Source organism: Nyctereutes procyonoides, unplaced genomic scaffold, assembly GCF_905146905.1.
Source record: "Nyctereutes procyonoides isolate TBG_1078 unplaced genomic scaffold, NYPRO_anot_genome, whole genome shotgun sequence".
Classification (NCBI taxonomy): Eukaryota; Metazoa; Chordata; class Mammalia; order Carnivora; family Canidae; genus Nyctereutes; species Nyctereutes procyonoides.
The window spans coordinates 23,111,321-23,128,398 of NW_026575120.1; the positions used below are offsets into that span (position 1 = coordinate 23,111,321).

At 54.9% G+C, this 17,078-nt stretch overlaps 1 long non-coding RNA gene across 1 annotated transcript; it reads left to right on the forward strand.

Annotated features, from left to right (window-relative positions):
- The first annotated feature begins 1,284 nt into the window (after nt 1-1,284).
- On the forward strand, nt 1,285-3,556 carry LOC129515927 (uncharacterized). Its single transcript, XR_008665680.1, has 2 exons — nt 1,285-2,436; nt 3,192-3,556. It is a non-coding gene; the product is annotated as an uncharacterized LOC129515927 (long non-coding RNA).
- The last annotated feature ends 13,522 nt before the right edge of the window (nt 3,557-17,078 follow it).

The window sequence follows — 17,078 nt, forward strand, 5'->3', positions numbered from 1 at the left end:
GCATTTAGAAACTGGAAATGTCCTTCTCTGCTCACAACACCCCCCGGCCCCACACAGGCCCTCCCTCAGGAGCGCTGTGAGGCCCGAGATGGAGCAGCACGGATCTCCATGGTCCTCGTCCTTGCTGCTCTTGCCTGGCCCTCCAAGGAGAGCTCTGTTTGCCCATCATCTGGGGGCTTTGGTCCTGCAGAACCCATGTCTGCAAGTTGGCTCAGGCCGCCCTAACAAAGCAGCACAGATGGGGCTGCTTACACTACTGGCATCTGTGCCTCTGAGTTCTGGAGGCTGCAGGCCTGAAATCAGGGTGCCAGCATGCTGGGGTCCTGGCAAGGGCTCTTTCCTGGCTTGCAGGAGGCTGCCTTCTCTCTGTGTCCTCTCGTGGAAGAGCAAGGGAGCAGGGGAGAGAGGGAGAGCGTGAGTGCTCTCTTTTGTCTCCCGTTATGACACTGATGCCATCACTGGGGGCCCATCCTCACGACCTCACCTAAACCTAGCTGCCTCCACCTCCTAATGCCATCACACCGGGGTGAGGGCTTCAGCATACGGATTTGGTGCAGCGGCAGGGGTGAGGGTGGACACAAACTTTCAATCCATAGCAGCCAGTCAAATGGACTCGTGCTGTGTGTCCAATATGGTAGCCAGGAGCCACATGTGGTTTGGGCAATTGAAATGCAGCCAGCTCAAACCAGATGTGCTGACGGGTATAACATGCACTCTGAATTTCAAAAACTTAGCATGGAAAAAAAAATAATGTAAGATATCCTGAAAGTAATCCAAATATATGATTTTTTAAATTATATGTTGAGATGATAATATTTTGGACAATCCTGGGTTAAATAATACATAACATTGAAACTGATTTCATTTATGTATTTTTAAAAATATTTTATTTATTTATTCACGAGAGACACACAGAGAGAGGCAGAGACATAGGCAGAGGGAGAAGCAGACTCCATCAGGCAGGGAGCCTGATGTAGGACTCGATCTCAGGACCCCGGGATCATGACCCAAGCCAAAGGCAGAGGCTCCACCGCTGAGCCACCCAGGCATCCCTGATATCATTTATTTTTTTGAAAAACCTTGTAAAACATGCCTATACATGTGGCTAGTGATGTGCCTCTACAGGATGGTGCTGGGGAAATGCAAGAGGCAGGGGAGTGGGGAGATTGGACCGGCCAGGGAGGGACTGTGGGCAGCCCCCCTGCCAGCACGTCTGGCCCCGCACTGAATCATGAAGGCAAAGCGAAGCTGCTGTCGGTGAGAAGTAAACCTAGCCTCTGAGAGGTGTTTCTAGACTTTGCCTCTTCCAATGTAGCTTTAGGCAGAGGAGGGCCCCCTGGACACTGCCTCTCACTGGTTTCTTCAGGGTGTGTGTGAAGGTCTCTGGACAGCATGGGGGGCCCCAGATGACAGGTGTTGGGGTTGTGGAGCTTCACCAGATGGCAGCCGCCACCAGTAAAGGGAGACACAACATCGTAGCGATATCAGCAGTGATGATGAACGGGGACCTGCTAGGGGCGGACCTCTCTCCATGAGTTAAGGGAAGCCACCCACTGACCGCATCACAGAAACAAAGGGAAAGGACTCCAAGTGAGATAGGACCACCCTGGGGATTCAGGCTGATTTAACGGGGAGGTGGGGGCTCCCAGGCCCGGTTTCTGAGCCGTGGCTGGGGCCGGCTCACTCAGAGAGTTGCGGAAAGTTAGACTCTGGTTTTGAGACTCTGGGGCCAAGGGAGGGGTCGCAGCCAAGTCCCCTGACCCTCGAATTTGAGTCCACGTGAGCTATTCTAACAATCTCCTCCTCCTTGGCCTCCTTGGCCTCTTTCTTGGAGGAGGAGGATGACAAAAGTGAAGAAAGGTGGTTGGGCAGAGGTAATTCGGTGCAGAAAGGAGACAGTGGGGGAAGTATTCTTACAATCCTATCCTGCCATGAGCTCAGTTCCAGTTCACGAAATAAGGCTGAGATAAATACCGTTTGTGATATTATTTCTCGTGGGTCTTCCTCTCCCATAATCAGCGATAGTTTTTCATCAGCTGCGGTGAGCCGGAGGGAGAGCAGAGGAGGACCCTGGCTAGCTTTTGGGGATGAAGCCGAGGCCCACACGGGTTGAGGATCTGCTGAGCACCAGCCCCTGCAAGGATTGGGCTCCCGCCAAACCTGAGGGGAAGGAGTTGCTACCCTCGTGTCCGGATGAGGACCCCAGAGTCGGAGCGTTCCAGTGGCCTCCTGAGGCCTCAGCCCTGCCTGGCAGGGAGCAAGGGTGCCCAGACCTTGGCCTCTCCTTGCTGCCTGTGGTCACACACGCTCAGGAGCTCCACCTTGTCATCTTGCTGCTGCTGTGATGTGGCAACCGCACCACATATAAATAGTAACGAGGGATGAATAAGCCAGGGTTACAGGCTGCTGCCAGAGGCTGAGTGAGGCTCACTCCGGGTGAGAGGAGGCCACGGGCTGCAGCTTGGGGCAGGTCTCTTCTTAGGATTGGGGGGGAGGGGGACAAGGAGCCACGGGGATGTGGTGTGAGGTGAGGCACTGGCAGGAGGCATCAGCTGTGACCAGCATCCTATGTTGGGGTTGGGGATGTGGGGGGAAGTGGGGAGCAGCTTGTGAAGACCCAAAGTCCTGCGGGGAGGGGGGCAGTTTTCAGTAAGGAGTGGAGGCTACTCGAGGGTTTTGAGTGAGGCCAAAATATGAACAGAGCAGTCCATTTGGATAGTTAGAGGATGCAGAGCACGGATCCCAGGGACCAGCTAAGCCACAGACAAGCAGGGCCAGGGGTGACCCACGTCTCTTAAGGTCATTGCCAGGAAGGGGCCATGGGGTCTTGTGCTTCATTCTTGGTGCCCTAGCATACTTCTGGACCCTCTCGGGTAGGGTGACAAGCAGTCCCCACGGATCCTGAATCGCTCTAGCCACTCCTCACGTGCTTGATCCCTATGTGCTGGTCTGTGGCTGCCACCTGGCACCCTGAGGGTCTAGAACATTCCCACCATTGCAGAAGGTTCTGTTGCATAGGCTGCCCTCTTCTGTGGCTGCTCTGCCTTCCAGGACTTCAGGTTGTTGTCTGTACCCGGGACCCACACATGACTTACTCCCTCGCTCCCGGCACCGTGGCCAATGGTTTGGCCAGCCCATCGGAGGCCCTCGTAGGGTCATTTCAGTATCCTTTTCCCTTCTGCTCCCTGCAGCTGCTCCAGCTCTTGGCAACAGCCCAGCTCCCCAGTTCTTGCCAAAAATCGCTGAGGCTTGCAGCTGGAGGAAGACGTGGATCTGGGCTGATGGTGGCACCACTTTGGCCTGGAATGTCCTGCCCCCTGGCCTGGGTCTGGCCCAGGAAGCAAGGCAAGGTGGGGAAGGAGCCCAGGGAGCTGGCAGGAATCAGCCTTGTCAGGTGGCCACCTGCCAGAGTCTAGAATACCCCGGAGTTCATCCTTCCACAGAAACGTCTGGAACAATTGTCTCTGTCTTCTTCAACCAGGTCTCCCAATAATGGTGACATTTCAAGCATTTTGAACATTGTTTTGGGGGAAATACAGCGTCTCCTGCCCATTTAGCTGTGTCAAGTCATTTATTTGTCCTATTCTTTTTGCTCAGCAGGTGGCATTTTTGTTCAGTGACTTTATTCGTAGCTGCCTGTGTTTATCGACCATGACATATTAATCATGCAAATTAGGATATTATTAATGAAGGAAAAATTAATTCAGCTACTGCTTCTGGGTTTGCTGTGACAGCTTTGTTAATGCCCATTTGTCGCTCATCCCGCCAGCGACTTCTCGAGGCTGCTGCAAATTGACACATTACATTCAGGGTAAAGGTTGGCGACCAGAGCACAGAGGCAACCCTTCTCTCCAGGCTGGTGTTGAAAGCACCTATTTTTTGGAGGGCGCACGCTTTTAGAGCAGTGTTACAAAGCCGCCTTTCGTTCCCGCTGTGGGAGTTTCTCGGTCTTCTGGCTTCTCCTGGAGAAGCCCGCCGAGCATGGACGCGAGCCCCCCAGGCCACTGCATGCTGGCCTTCTAGGATTCCTGAGGCCCAGCCTGCTTGTTTTCCAAGGGCTATCTGCAGAGCCAGCACGGTGGATCATTCCTCCATGTGACTCTGCTCATGAAGCAGAAGGTGGGCGCCGCAGGACCTCGGAGCTGCGGTTGCCCATCCTCATGATACTAGATACCTGCAGATAATTTAAAAGCATGCCCTGTGCCCACATCTTGCAGCCCTACCCTCTTGCGAGTCCTGGTTCACACACAGCGGCCCCCGTGCTCTGAGGGATTGGGCGGTTCTTATCTGCGATCAGTTGTGCAATGCTCCCCCACTCTGGTGAGCCAAGTGTGGAAACAGAATGTTTTTGGGAACATGGTGGTCACCCGCTGCACAGTGGGAACACCCCCTCTGGAAGCTTGTGCCATTCTGGAAAGCTTGCTAAGTCACGCCACCTTTTGTCATGAGACTTGGCTGACCCTGAGAAAAGAAACGTCCGGCTGGGCTCTCCCCTCCCGGCAAGTGGGCAGTGAGTGCAGAACTCCCAGTGCAGGGGTGTGGGGGCCAGGGAGGCCGTTGGGCTGCTGATGGACCGTCTTGGCTTTGCCCCAAGGCCACCGGAGGGAGGGGCATAAGACAGGTGCGGAGTTGGCTGAGTCTCCTGGACTCCCTCCCTCTGTCCTTTTCTGTACTTTCCACCACTTCTGCTCTCCTTCCCCTAAGGGGTCCTCCGTTTGTGACATCCCACCTGAGTAGACACTCGGGGTCCCTCCTTTCCCATGAGCTTCCCATCCGCTCCTCCTTCAGAACTACCTGCCCTGCGCTATTTCCCTCCAGGCGCCCGGGGCCACGATGAGGGAGAGGTTTTCCCCAGCCTCTTAGACCCTACTGTGGACGAGACCATGGCCCCTAGCCCTGGGACGCTGGGCATGGGCACCGTATCTTTGCCGGGGCCCACTTAACAAACTGCTGCAGGCAGAGTGGCTTAAACCCCATGAGTTATTATCTCTCAGTTTTGGAAGCTGGAAGTCGGTGAGCAAGTTGTTGCAGGCCTGGCTCCCGGCTCCTGGAGCTCCTGGGCTTGTCAGTGGTGTTCTCCCGGTCTTCACGTGACCTGCCCTCCGTGTGTAACCCTTTCTCTTTCTCCTTTTGTAAGCAGCCAGTCATTTTGCATTAGGAACCCCCGACCCTACTATGACCTCATGGTAACCAATCACATCTTCAGTGGCCCCAATTCCAAATAAGCTCACACTCTGCGGTTCTGGAAGTTTGGACTTTGATACAGGCATTTCTTGGCGGGGGGAGGGACACAATCTAACCCCGTAAGAGGGGCAAGGACCCCGGTACCAGGAACCCCGCAGTGTCTGACCATGATTGCCCACGTCCCAGCCAGCAGGTGGCCTGGAGTGTGTACCTCTGACCATGGGCCCTGCGTCCCTCCAGACCACAGTCCCCTTGCTGGAGAGCATGGTAGTCATCAGAGTCCGCACCTTTGAGGAGTTCGTGGAAATGCAAATCCAGGAAAGGTAGGGGGCAGGTGCCTTCAGGGACAAGAGGAATGAAGTACTAGGATTGTAAGAGCTCTCTCCCCACCAGTCTCTGCCTTCATGGCACCTCTCCCTATGCTTGGCCTGACTCGCTCAGTTTGCCTTTCCTAGGCAGAAGGAAACAAGGCCACTGGCTGTCCTGCCCCTCCCACCACCTCCCTACTTTGCTGCCAGGGTGGAGTGGAGCCTGGCTCCCTGTGTGATGAATTTCCACACTGGGGGAGGGCTCTGGTTGGTCCAGCCTGGGTCAGGCCAGTGACTCATGCCCAGCGGACGAGGAGCAACAGCTGGCCTTCGGGACAGGCGTCCAGCCCTGGCCAACCAGCTACTCCCAGAGGTGGACCGGGGATCTCTAGGCTCTCTTGAGCCAAGCAGTTGAGTTGTTTCCCAGAAGAGGAGGCATGTGCTGCAGGTGAGGAGTGAGAGTGTTCCTGTTATGCCCTGGCCATTAGATCAACATCCCAACGACGCTGTGAACATGCACAGGAGAAGGGGCCACACCCAGCCTTGGTTGTATTTTAGCCTTGCACGCTGCACAGCCCACAGAGTTCACGAGGGTGTTTTAGGCAGCAGGTTTGGGGTTCTGCTGGGACGTGGCCTTTGGCAGCTCTGGAGGGAAGAGGTGTGTGGGGCTCCTGGGGTGGCCACTTCTGGCCATAGGAATTTAGGCAAGTTGCATCCTCTTTGAGCATTGGAGAGTCAAACTGGAACATTCCGCAGGGTCAGGAGAGGGGTCCTGGTCCAATCTGACCAGTGTCCTTATAAGAGGAAGGGGTCAGGACACAGGCACACACAAGGGGATGACCGTGTAAGGACCTGGGGAGAGGACAGGTGTCCACACACCAGGGAGAGCAGCCCCAGGAGGAGCCAGCCCTGCCCACGCCGTGACTTCAGACTCTTGGCCTCCAAGACATGAGGACATAAGTTTCTGTAGTTCAAGTTCCCCTGGTCTGCAGTGCCTTGTGATGGCACTCTAAGAGCAATGCAAAGAGATCGTGGAAGGCGTCAGCCTCACATCCAGCACCCGAAAGGTGCTGGTGGATGTTCACTAAGGCACCAAGCATACCCTCTGAGCGCTTGTTCTTGTGGGAATCCTCATGTGGGAACATTGTGTGGTGTCTGGGCCAAGCTTGGGGGAAATTCAAAGGAAGATACCACTGTAAGCCCCATCAGAGCCAAGCTCAACTGGCTTAAATGGACAGGAACATGCGAGCCTGCAGAACTAGGGTTCAGACACCGGGTGGGCCCAGGCTCGGCTTATCAAGCAGATAAGCCCCATCCCATCGTCCAGGACCTGGCCCGTCTGCTCTCCACTGGCTGCCCAGCCTCAACATCTCTGGGAGGCTGGGTCCCCATCGTTGGAGAGGGTCTGGGTCAGTTACCTTCTGGGCTTAGAGGCCTCAGCAAGCTCCTCGTGCATTCTCGACTCAGCCTGGATCCCTGTTGTCAGTGCCTATGGCTGTGGGTCTGGAATCCGGACCAATCATGAGTGGAAAAGAAGGGACTCAACCCTACACATCAGATCAGTGCCCTAAATGTCATTGCTGGTGAAAGAGGAGGGGAGTAGGACGGGCATTGAGCTGTGAACCACGGTGTCCACCCGAGTCATCGATGGGCCACTGGGACCATCCTCATCAGTCTCTCCTAGGGGCTGATGCGACTGTCATTCAGATCATGACATTCCAGGACACAACGCTGGGAAGGGACACTTCGCAGATGTGGAGACAGGTCAGAGGACAGAGAGGGCCTCTGATGCACAGGGACAGAAGCCAGGCCTTCCTCCTCCCCACCCCCTGGGCTTGTCCCTCAGGTTGGTAAATCCAGGCCCTGAGGACACAGGACATAGTTGGCCTGGGCTGGGAGGAAGCCTTCCAAGGGGGAACTGGTTCCAGGGGAGGCTGGTCTCAGGCTGGCTGGGATGGATGCAGAGTCTTGGGAAGAAATTCGTCATTTTCTGATCTCGAGTTGAAGAGGGAGAGGCAGGGAGAGCCCAGAGCTCAGAAGCCCTGGGCAGGGCAGGGCTGCGAGACCCCTTCTGTTTTCCCAACACCCGCTGGCTGGGGATGGGGGGTCACCTGTGTAGGCAAAAGGGCCTGCATTTGACCTTCCAGAGCCCCCAAGTTCCCTGAAATCTCCCACCTGCTTTTCGTTAAAACCGTTGATATAAGTTGAATTGGCACATCGTGACTCGTCGTGAGTAAGCACAGCTCAGAGGTCCACGCCGGCGGTGGGCCTCGTTCCTTGCAAAGGATTGCAGAGAGGTTGTGTGCCCTTCCAGACCAGAGCCACGCCGAATCTTCCTGTGCTGTGTGGACAGCGGCGACAGAGCGTGTCAGGCGGGCGGATGGACGGGAACCCTGTGCAGGGTGAGAGCCCGTTGCCTGTGGCTGGATGGGGTGGTTCACTCTCCAATCTACCCTTTTTCTGCCAGAACAAGAGCAGCTCTCGAGGATCAAACTCCAAGGATGAGGAAGGCAAGGGCTGGGCAGTCTTGGTCACAAGGGCAGTGATCCCATGGGGTCATGCTGATGGCTGAGGTGGGTTACTTGCTGTGCTTCACACACCAGTACATGCTTTCATGGGCTCTTTCTCTTAATCTTGGGTCTGGGTGTCGCCCACAGAGGGGACTCTGAAGCGCAGTGTGGGTGAGAAGCCGGGCCAACATCGCATAACAGAGAGGGACCAGAAGTGGGGGCCCTAAGCCCAGAGCCTGGGCCTGGGCAGTGTCCCCGGCTGAGGTGAGTGTCCTCACAGGGCTCCAGCATCACACGTGCCCAAGCTGCTGGGTTGTGGGTGTCTGCGTGTTCGAGAGCCCTCGTCTCGGGTTCTGTGTGAGTTCTTTATGAGTCGAATGTAGGAGTAGAGATCTTTGAAAAAGGGAAGAAATCCACCATTTTCTAGGGTCAGTTAGAACGAGGAGCGAGGACTCTGGCCTCGGGCTCCTGGCTGCCCAGGTCTCTCCCTCCTTCCTCCTCACCCTGCCCTCACTGGCCCTGCTCCACTCCCCGGGGGAGGGTCTTCCTGCCTCACCCTGTGCACCATTTCCTGTCACCTGGGGTGCCTGGCTTCCCTCTACTTGCCAGCAATCTCCTGTGTCCTTTCTGAGTGAGCCAGCTTCTGACCCCGCGCCCCAGCCTGCAAGGCCACATCACCACCAGCTCCCTTCCTGCAAAGGGTCTGCCCTCCCCTGGAGCCCTGTTGTGAGGCCCCCACGCGGCCTGGACTCCAGCCTCCCCTAATGCGGCCACTGGGCATTGGGCCCCGAAGGGCAGTGACCTCACAGCTGCAATGCTGCCCACAGAGGCTGGGGTCTCCCCCCAATCCACACCTTCTCTAGGTCTTCAAGCCCAAGTGGACGACACCCCCCCTTTGTGCAGTCGCTCACCCAGAGAGCCACCAGGGCTGTGCCTTCTCCTCACCCCGCACATCAAGCCGGTCAGCAAGACTGGCTCTTTCTTCCAGAACATTCCAGACTCTCCCTGGTCACTGTCGGCCCTCCTCAGCCCTCCCTGACCCTCCAGTTTGCACAAAGCAGGCTGGGTGGGCTTTGGAAGCACATGTCAGACCCCACACACGCTGTCCTGCCCTGAGCCCCCTGGCCTTGCCCTGGGAAGTGTCCCAAAGCCCACTGCCCCTCTCCTATAGCCTTCCTCGCTGTCTCCTCACTGGGATCCCCTTTCCTGCTTCTGGAGGTGCTTCTCTATGCCGCACTCTAGCCCAGATGTCTGCTCCTTCAGGGGGCTTCCCCCTACACCTCCACTCACTCACCTGGCTTCGGTTTGCTTTCACAAAATTAAGTCGCACCTGTGCTTGTACTGTGTGGTTTCACTATTTCACTCTATTTTCATTGTCTCACTTCCTCCACAAACCCCAAGTCTTGGTGAGTGAGGGTGTCACCTCCACGGCTGGTGAGCACCCAGATTCCTCAAAGGATGCTGGGGACACAGCAGACGTTTGCAGAAAGAACAAGAGCCTTTTACCTTCACCAGGACACCTGTGTGGAGGAGCGTCTGGAGCCCGCCCTCTGCAGCCTGGGGCCCCTGCGCTGCCCAGTCACTCAACAAAGGCTCGTTCCACGCACCCTGATGTATCAGCAGCATCATCCGCTTTTAACTTCTTCAAAAACACGCTCTGCCCCAAGATCTTTTAAGTCAGAGTCTTGTTGTCCAAGCCTCAGCTTATGAGTTAACATGCTTTCTTAACACTATTATCAAGATTGGCTTTTAAGTTTTAAGACGCGAGGTCTCTGAAGCTATTATGTTTCTTTTAAGTCGCATGAGGAAGAGCCATCCTCTTGGAAATTTGGCCCCTCCACGGCCCTTAGGTTGGCGCCGTTGGTCTGTAACTTACCCAGCAAGAGAATAGCAATGATGGTGGGCAGTTGTCGGCTCCCCTCCCTCCTCCACCCCCTTCCTTAGCAGCGCTTGTTCTGGGTGGCGGGGACACGTGAGGTGAGACCGTGTCCACCCTCTGCTCTCTGTTTCTATGAACAGGATGACTCCAGGGACCTCATGTAAGTGGAATCAGGGGAGGTTTGCCTCTCTGTGTCTGGATTATTTCACTCAGTACAGTGCTCTCAAGGTTCATCCCTGGTGTAGCAGGTGTCAGGATGTCCTCCTTTTTAAGGCCCATTGTGGGAATTTAGCAGGTTTTGCATCTCTGCTCATTCATTGATGGGGGCTCAGCTTGCCCACCACTCCTGGCTTCTGTCAGCGATGCTGCACAGATGCAGGTGGGCACCTACCTCCTCCAGACCTTGCTTCCCATTCCCTTGGGTGTGGCCCCAGCAGTGGGGTCTCAGGGTCGTCCGCCAGTTTCTATTTTTAACCTTTTGAGGCCCTGCCCCACCATTGAGTGAGCCTGGGGAGGGGGCCGCTGGGGGCCTGTAATCAGAGAGACAGCTCTGAGTCAGACAAGGTGGAAGCAGAGCTGCAATTTCAGGGATTGGGGAGACGATGGCAAGGCTGGCATAACCATGGGAGCCACCATTGTGGCAGACACAGCAGTAGGCCAGCATTGCTAGAGCCGCAGGAGAGTGAGGTGCTAGAGATGGTCTTGTGTTCTCCAGGGTGGGTGGGGGGTGCTGAACATGGGGACCCCAGAGAGGCTGAATGAGTCACTTCTCCGGCCTGGGGTTTCCTTCCCTGTTTGCAGTTACGTTAATAGTAACCACCTTGTGCACCTCACAGAGCCATCAGGAGAAACGAGTGAGATGTATTTGGAAAAGCTTTAGCCCTTCAAGTGCTCCTGTGTCTAGTTATTCTTGTGGTAAAGATGCCAATGAACGATCCATGATCAATGCCTCCCATCAAAAGGGAATGTATGAGGACGTGCTAAGGCCGGACACCCAGCACATTTCCTCCCCTGACCACCCCCAATGTTCTGTCCTTCTCCCCAGCACTGGCCAAGCAAGGAAGGGGAAGGCCAGCTTCCACGCACGAGAAGAGCTCCGACTCATAGCAGCACAATTGTCGCTCTCAGAGTCAGGAAGCCTGGAAACATAATGTCCAGAGAAAAAGGGTGCCTCTTGGTCCAGGGAACCAGGTTCCCTCTTAGCAGGGACAGGTTCCTGTCCACTAGGTGTGGCTTCCATTCCCAAGGTCACCTCACGCCCACAAGGGCTACTGGAGCGCCAGTGATGAGGTTCACATTCCTCCTACGAGGAAGACTACGGCCTTGAAGCACATTTGCTGGCAGGTGCACAGGCCAATTCTACCTTCATCTCAGACCTGGACTTGGACCCACCCACATTCGCCACAGGAGAGGCCAGGAGGGGTCTTTATCCTAGGTGGGCCACAGAGACCGCCAAACACCAGGCCTCCCCTTACGGAGGAGGGCAGGCAGCATGGACGGTAGATCCAGTTGTCGACATGAGAGACTGGAGGGACGCCAGCTTACAGTGATGAAAGATGACTAACATTTGTGGTTGCTTCCGATTCTTTCCAGAAGCAGTTTTATAATAAAAAGGACGGAGACAGATCTGACCCTTGAGAGAATAAGGCTGTCAGAAGAGCCAGCTCACACACCGGTGATAATTCCATGCATGGGAAAGAGGACAGTACTCAGATGTCTGGTCGTATTTTCTTAATCCTCGGCCTGCTATAAACCTCTCGTGATGTTTACGATGTGTGTGAGTCAGAATGCTGGGTGGGGGTTGGGGGGTGGGGGTCAGCCGATGCCGGTCCTCCGACGCTTCTCCCTCATGTTTCCAGCAGTGTGGTCTGCCCTGGGGCGACCGTACATCCCAGCTTGTGCATGTCGGTCCCCTCCTAGTATAACTCTTAACCATGTCCCTTTACTCCCCAAATTGTCCTGGTGTGCACGATGACTGCCTGCATCTGAGGCGTCTGGGAGTCTCTGAAAACGTCCCTGTCTGGACTGCATCTCAGAGAGTCATCAGAACCTCTGTGTCAGGCCCTGGATGCTGCATTTTATTTATTCATTTATTTAAAGATTTTATGTATTTATCTGAGAGAGAGAGAGAGAGAGAGAGAGAGCATGAGCAGGGAGGATGGGCAGAGGGAATGAGAGAGAATCTCAAGCAGACTCCAAGCTGAGCGCGGAGCCCGATGTGGGGCTGGATCTCATAACCCCAAGACCATGACCTGAGCTGAGACCAAGGGCTGGCTGCTTAACAGACCGACCCCCACCCCAGGTACCCCCGGGATGTTGAACTTTAAACAAACCAGCAATAACATTTTGGAAGCAGTGTTCCATAGCCACGTCTGTGGAGCGCAGGCGTTAACCAGAGATCACACGAGTATTTTATGATGAGAAGTGAAGCTCAGTGGTTAGGGGACAGAACTACTATTTCCTGCCACTTATTCTGGAGTTTTTACAAAACAGCAATGTTGCCAGAAAGCCGTAGGCCCGAGCCCAGGATCGTTGCCACCCAGGCCCCTCCTGGGGTCGTCCCCGTGGGGTAGTCATTGTAGGAGAGAGACGGGCGTGAACTGTAAAAGAACTGCCAAGGACAGGCCTTCTCGAGTGAGAGCTCATTCTCCGTGACTAGCACTTCGGTGTGTGTGTGCACCGGCTGTGTTGGTGCCCAGCTGAGGTTTTCTTTCATGGGCGTCCTGGTGGGTGTGCTAGGGCGCTGCTGTGTGCTTTCATATGCATTTCCCTGGTGAGTAAGAGGTTGAGAACCTGGGGCAGGTGAGGCCTATTACTCCAGGTAAATAACAGGCCAGAAGGTCGAGGAGGCTGGGAAACCAGTCTGCCGACACCTGCCTCCCCAGGCCTCGTGACTGGCTTGGACCTTCCCTCTAATTATCCGGGCCTGGCACCACCCAGACTGCTCTCGGGAGCCCGTCCGGGCGCACGGGCCCACGTCTCGGAGGCCCATGCGGGGCTGCTGTTCTGTGAGCTCAGCGGGAAACCTGCCCGCCGACCTGCCAGAGCGGAGTCCTTGCTAACCTCTCCTACTTCCTTGGTCACCGAAAGAGCATAAATATTGGCGATTCAGCCACTGAATGTAAATAGCAGTGACGGTCCTGAGACGGTTTTAGCCGCAGAGGCCGAGGAACTGGAGGCTGAGGAACTGGAGGCCGAGGAACTGGAGGCCGAGGAACTGAAGGCCAAGGAACTGGAGGCCGTCTAGTGTAATGTCGAAAGCTGCTAGGAGGAGGCTTTTCTGTTCTCCACTTGGTAGAATGTCAGACAAACGTTTGGTTGACAGGCTGAAGAATTCTAGTCGGGAACGTGTCAGAGAGCAAGAAAGTCCTTCTCCTCACAATATCCTGGACACGGCTTCGGGGTTACACGTCCGGACGTATTCTTACCGGGCCGATCTTCTGACACCCGACCAATTTCAGGATTTGTGATAGTCCAGATTGCAATCCCTCTGAAGTTGACTTTATCACTTTTGAAGATGTAAAAATTTGCCAGGCCACTACCTAAATTATCTGGCAGGAAATGTGGTTTCAAGCCCTTGAAAGGCAATTTTTAAGGGTCAGAAGTGAGATGTAAGTTGTTAAAGGTGACAAAGCCCCAGAGCTGTGGGCAGTGGCTGAGTTCGGCTGGGACCTGCCTCTGGCGGCTGCCCTAGGGCTGTTTACGCACATGTCAGATGAGGGGGGTGGTCACTTCAAAGGCGTCTCGGGACTGAGCTGCATAGGATGCCCCAGTAAATGTTTACAGGTGCCGCCTGTGCACTGACGCCACCACCCAGCCATCTGTCCGCTCCGGAGAGCACAGGTGGGCAGGACTAGTTTCTGCCCTCAGTGGCATTACCAGTGTTATGTTGTGCTGCATTGGTATAAAACTGGCAAGAAACAAATAGTTTGCCAAAGTTGGGAATAAATAGGAAACACCCGGATGTGCGGCAGCAAAGCAGGACTTACATGGGCACTTCCTTCCGCTCCATCACCTGGTCCTGCAGCGGGCAAACCGGGGAGGGGAGCTCTCTGGGTTCTCCCACACATTTAGTGCCCTCACACAACGCAGGTCGGAAGTCCTATGTGGGCCTCCCTGGGCTGAAGTCGAGCTGTTGGCAGGACTGTCTCCCAGGGGGGTGGGGGGCAGAGGGCTTCTGCTTCCTGGCCTTTTGCTCCTAGAGGCACCTCCTCTCCGGGGCCTTCCACCGCCAGGCCCTTCCCGCCAGCTCGTCTTCCTCCAACTCTTCTGCCTCTGGCTTTCGGTTTAGGGACGCCTGTCCCTGCTGGAGGTCACCTGACTGGCAACCTTCATTCCACCTACATCATTAATCCCCTTTTACCACGTAACCTAAGATAGTCACAGGTTCTGGAAATCGTGGTGTGGATGATTTGGGGGGGTTATCATGCTGACCCTGGGGGAGCAACCTTGTGTGATGCCATTTGGGTTTCTGCTAAGACAGGAACATCACGTGGCTCTGCCAAAGCAGCCGCAGTGGCCAGCCAGAAATGACGCTTTGAGGGTCTCTCTGGTCAAGCGTTTAATTCCTGGCTCTGGAGATATCCTCAGATATCCTGATTTGCCTGCCATCCAACCTCCGGGAATCCCATGTTTTGCAGTGAATGAGGCCAGTGTATCTTTGCTTAGGACCTCGTCCGAGCCTGTGACCCCGGCCTCAGTGCTGGGGTCCCACAGCCCGCCTGTTGCTCCCAAAGACCTGCTCCAGGTGCAGAAGCGCACACAGAACTAGTGGCATCCTGACAGCTCTGGGTGGGGGGGTGGGGATCACCCTGTGAGCTCCTCCAGCAGCATCTCGTGCTGTGCGTGCTTGGCCACTAGCACCAAATCGAGGGAGCGTGTGGTCAATATGTGGACCCCTGCTTCCCATCCCAGCTGGTGAAACATGGAAGTCGAGTTGGTCCAGCACCTTCAAAAGGCAGCTCTGGATACACAGTCATGTCCTCTCCTCCTGCCCCAACGTGGACCCCCGATGACAGGTGATGGATGACGATGATGGTGGCACCTCCCAGGTCCCTGAGCCTTGGGATGAGCTGACAAGGAACCACTTTTGGAAACTGTGCTGTGTCGTAAACAATGGGCCCTCAGGGTGGTTTCTATGCTCAGGGTCTGGGGTGGAATTAGCTGCTCTTGGAGGTTAGGGGATCGATCACACTCAAGGAGTCTCTTCCTCCCACCCATATGCCCTCACAGACTCTACATGTTTTCTTTAGTGTGTAGATACGATTTTTTTTTCCTAACCTCTCCACTTAAGGGATAGTGATATGGTGTTTCCTGTGTCAATAAAAACCCATCCTCAGCATAATTCATAACGACTATGCAGTTACACAAATGAATGTGTCACACTTGACCCGAACACTTCCCTCTGTGGGGTCTTTAGGTGGAACTCCATGTTCTTCTTGAGCAGGGCTTTCTGGTGGCCACACATGGTTGTGACGGTCCGTGGTAGGCTGCCTTGTGTCATCTGACATGTGCTATCTTGCCTGTTGTTGATGAGAAAACATGTTAGGCTGATGGCATTTGGGGTGGGTGTCACAGAGTACTGCTGGCGTCACCGGGATTGAACTGTTTTGGTTTTTGTGTGTGTGTTTTGTGTTTTTTTGGTTGAACTGTTTTTTTTTTTAATTTATTTTTTCATGAGAGACACAGAGAGAGAGAGAGAGAGGCAGAGACACAGGCAGAGAGAGAAGCAGTCTCCATGCAGGGAGCCTGATGTGGGACTCGACCGTGGGACACCCTGGGCCGAAGGCAGATGCTCAACCACCAAGCCACCCAGGTGTCCCTGGTTGAACTGTTTTTATGAAGATCAGCAATACTGACCTTGACAAAGGATTCCTCTGTGAGTAAGTGATAAGACAAGACAAGCAAGTGTGGGTGGCTGGCGAGACTCACACAGCTTGGCTGTTGGAAGACGTTTGGTTGTCCAATCACCAAGAGACTCACTCTGGGGAGGAGTGGAATGGACGGGGCCTCTAGACAGCCTGGCTCCTGAGGAGGTGGCTCTGCCTGCCGAGAGCCTGGTTCAGAGGTGTCAGGACGGCAGGTGGGCAAGTTTCCGCAAAGGGCCAAAGAATCGAGGCCTTTTCTGATTTCTTATCAGTACTGGACAGTGTGGGGGCCGCCTGGTGCCCAGCAGTTTTGCCTGGCCTCCCGTCCCTTGCGGGGAAATCGGTGGTCAGCCAGGGGTTGGTTCTCACTGTTCCCTATCAGTAGCCGTAATGCTTTATTTTTAATTGTTTAAATTGAGCTATAATTGGCACTTGACACTGTATTAGTTTTAGATATATAGCAGGATGATGTGGTACATGTGTGTTTTGGAAAATGATGGCCACAGTCATCACCTTGCAGAGTCACAGATTTGATCTTTACTTTTGTGATGAGAACTTTTAAGATCTATTCTAGCAACTTTCGTTTTCTTTTTTAAAGATTTTATTTATTCATGAGAGACAGAGAGAAAGAGGCAGAGACACAGGCAGAGGGAGAAGCAGGCTCCCTGTGGGGAGCCTGATGCGGGATTTGAGCCCAGGACCCTGGGATCACGCCCTGAGACAAAGACAGACACTCCACTGCTGAGCCCCCAGGTACCCCCTCCTAGTGACTTTCAAACATACAATACTGTATCGTTAACTATAGTCCCCACGCTGCACGTGACATCCTCAGGACCCTCTGCACCCACCCCCGTGCCTCGGTGTCCCCTCTGTGCTCAGTTGCTGGCTGGAATGCTTGGACGGACCTGACGGGATGGCAGGTGGCTCCAGAGCGAGGCCCAGGGCCCTGGGATTAGGCTCCTGTAGTTGGAAGTGTGTAAGGACCCATTTTATGGCCACCATCTTCACTCTTCAGAATGAACTCCACATCTGTCCCCCGAGTGCCCAGGCTCCTCACCCCACAGGGGTGCCCCTATGGCCCCTGCACTGACCCTCCTTCACTGGGCAGTTTCCCTAGTTCTAGCTCGGGTTTTACTGGAGGTACCCTTGGTTAGAAAGAATAGATGCGGGGATCCCTGGGTGGCTCAGCGGTTTGGTGCCTGCCTTTGGCCCAGGGTGCGATCCTGGAGTCCCGGGATCGAGTCCCACGTCGTGCTCCCGGCATGGAGCCTGCTTCTCCCTCCTCCTGTGTGTGTCTCTGCTTCTCTCTCTCTCTCTCTCTCTCTCTCTC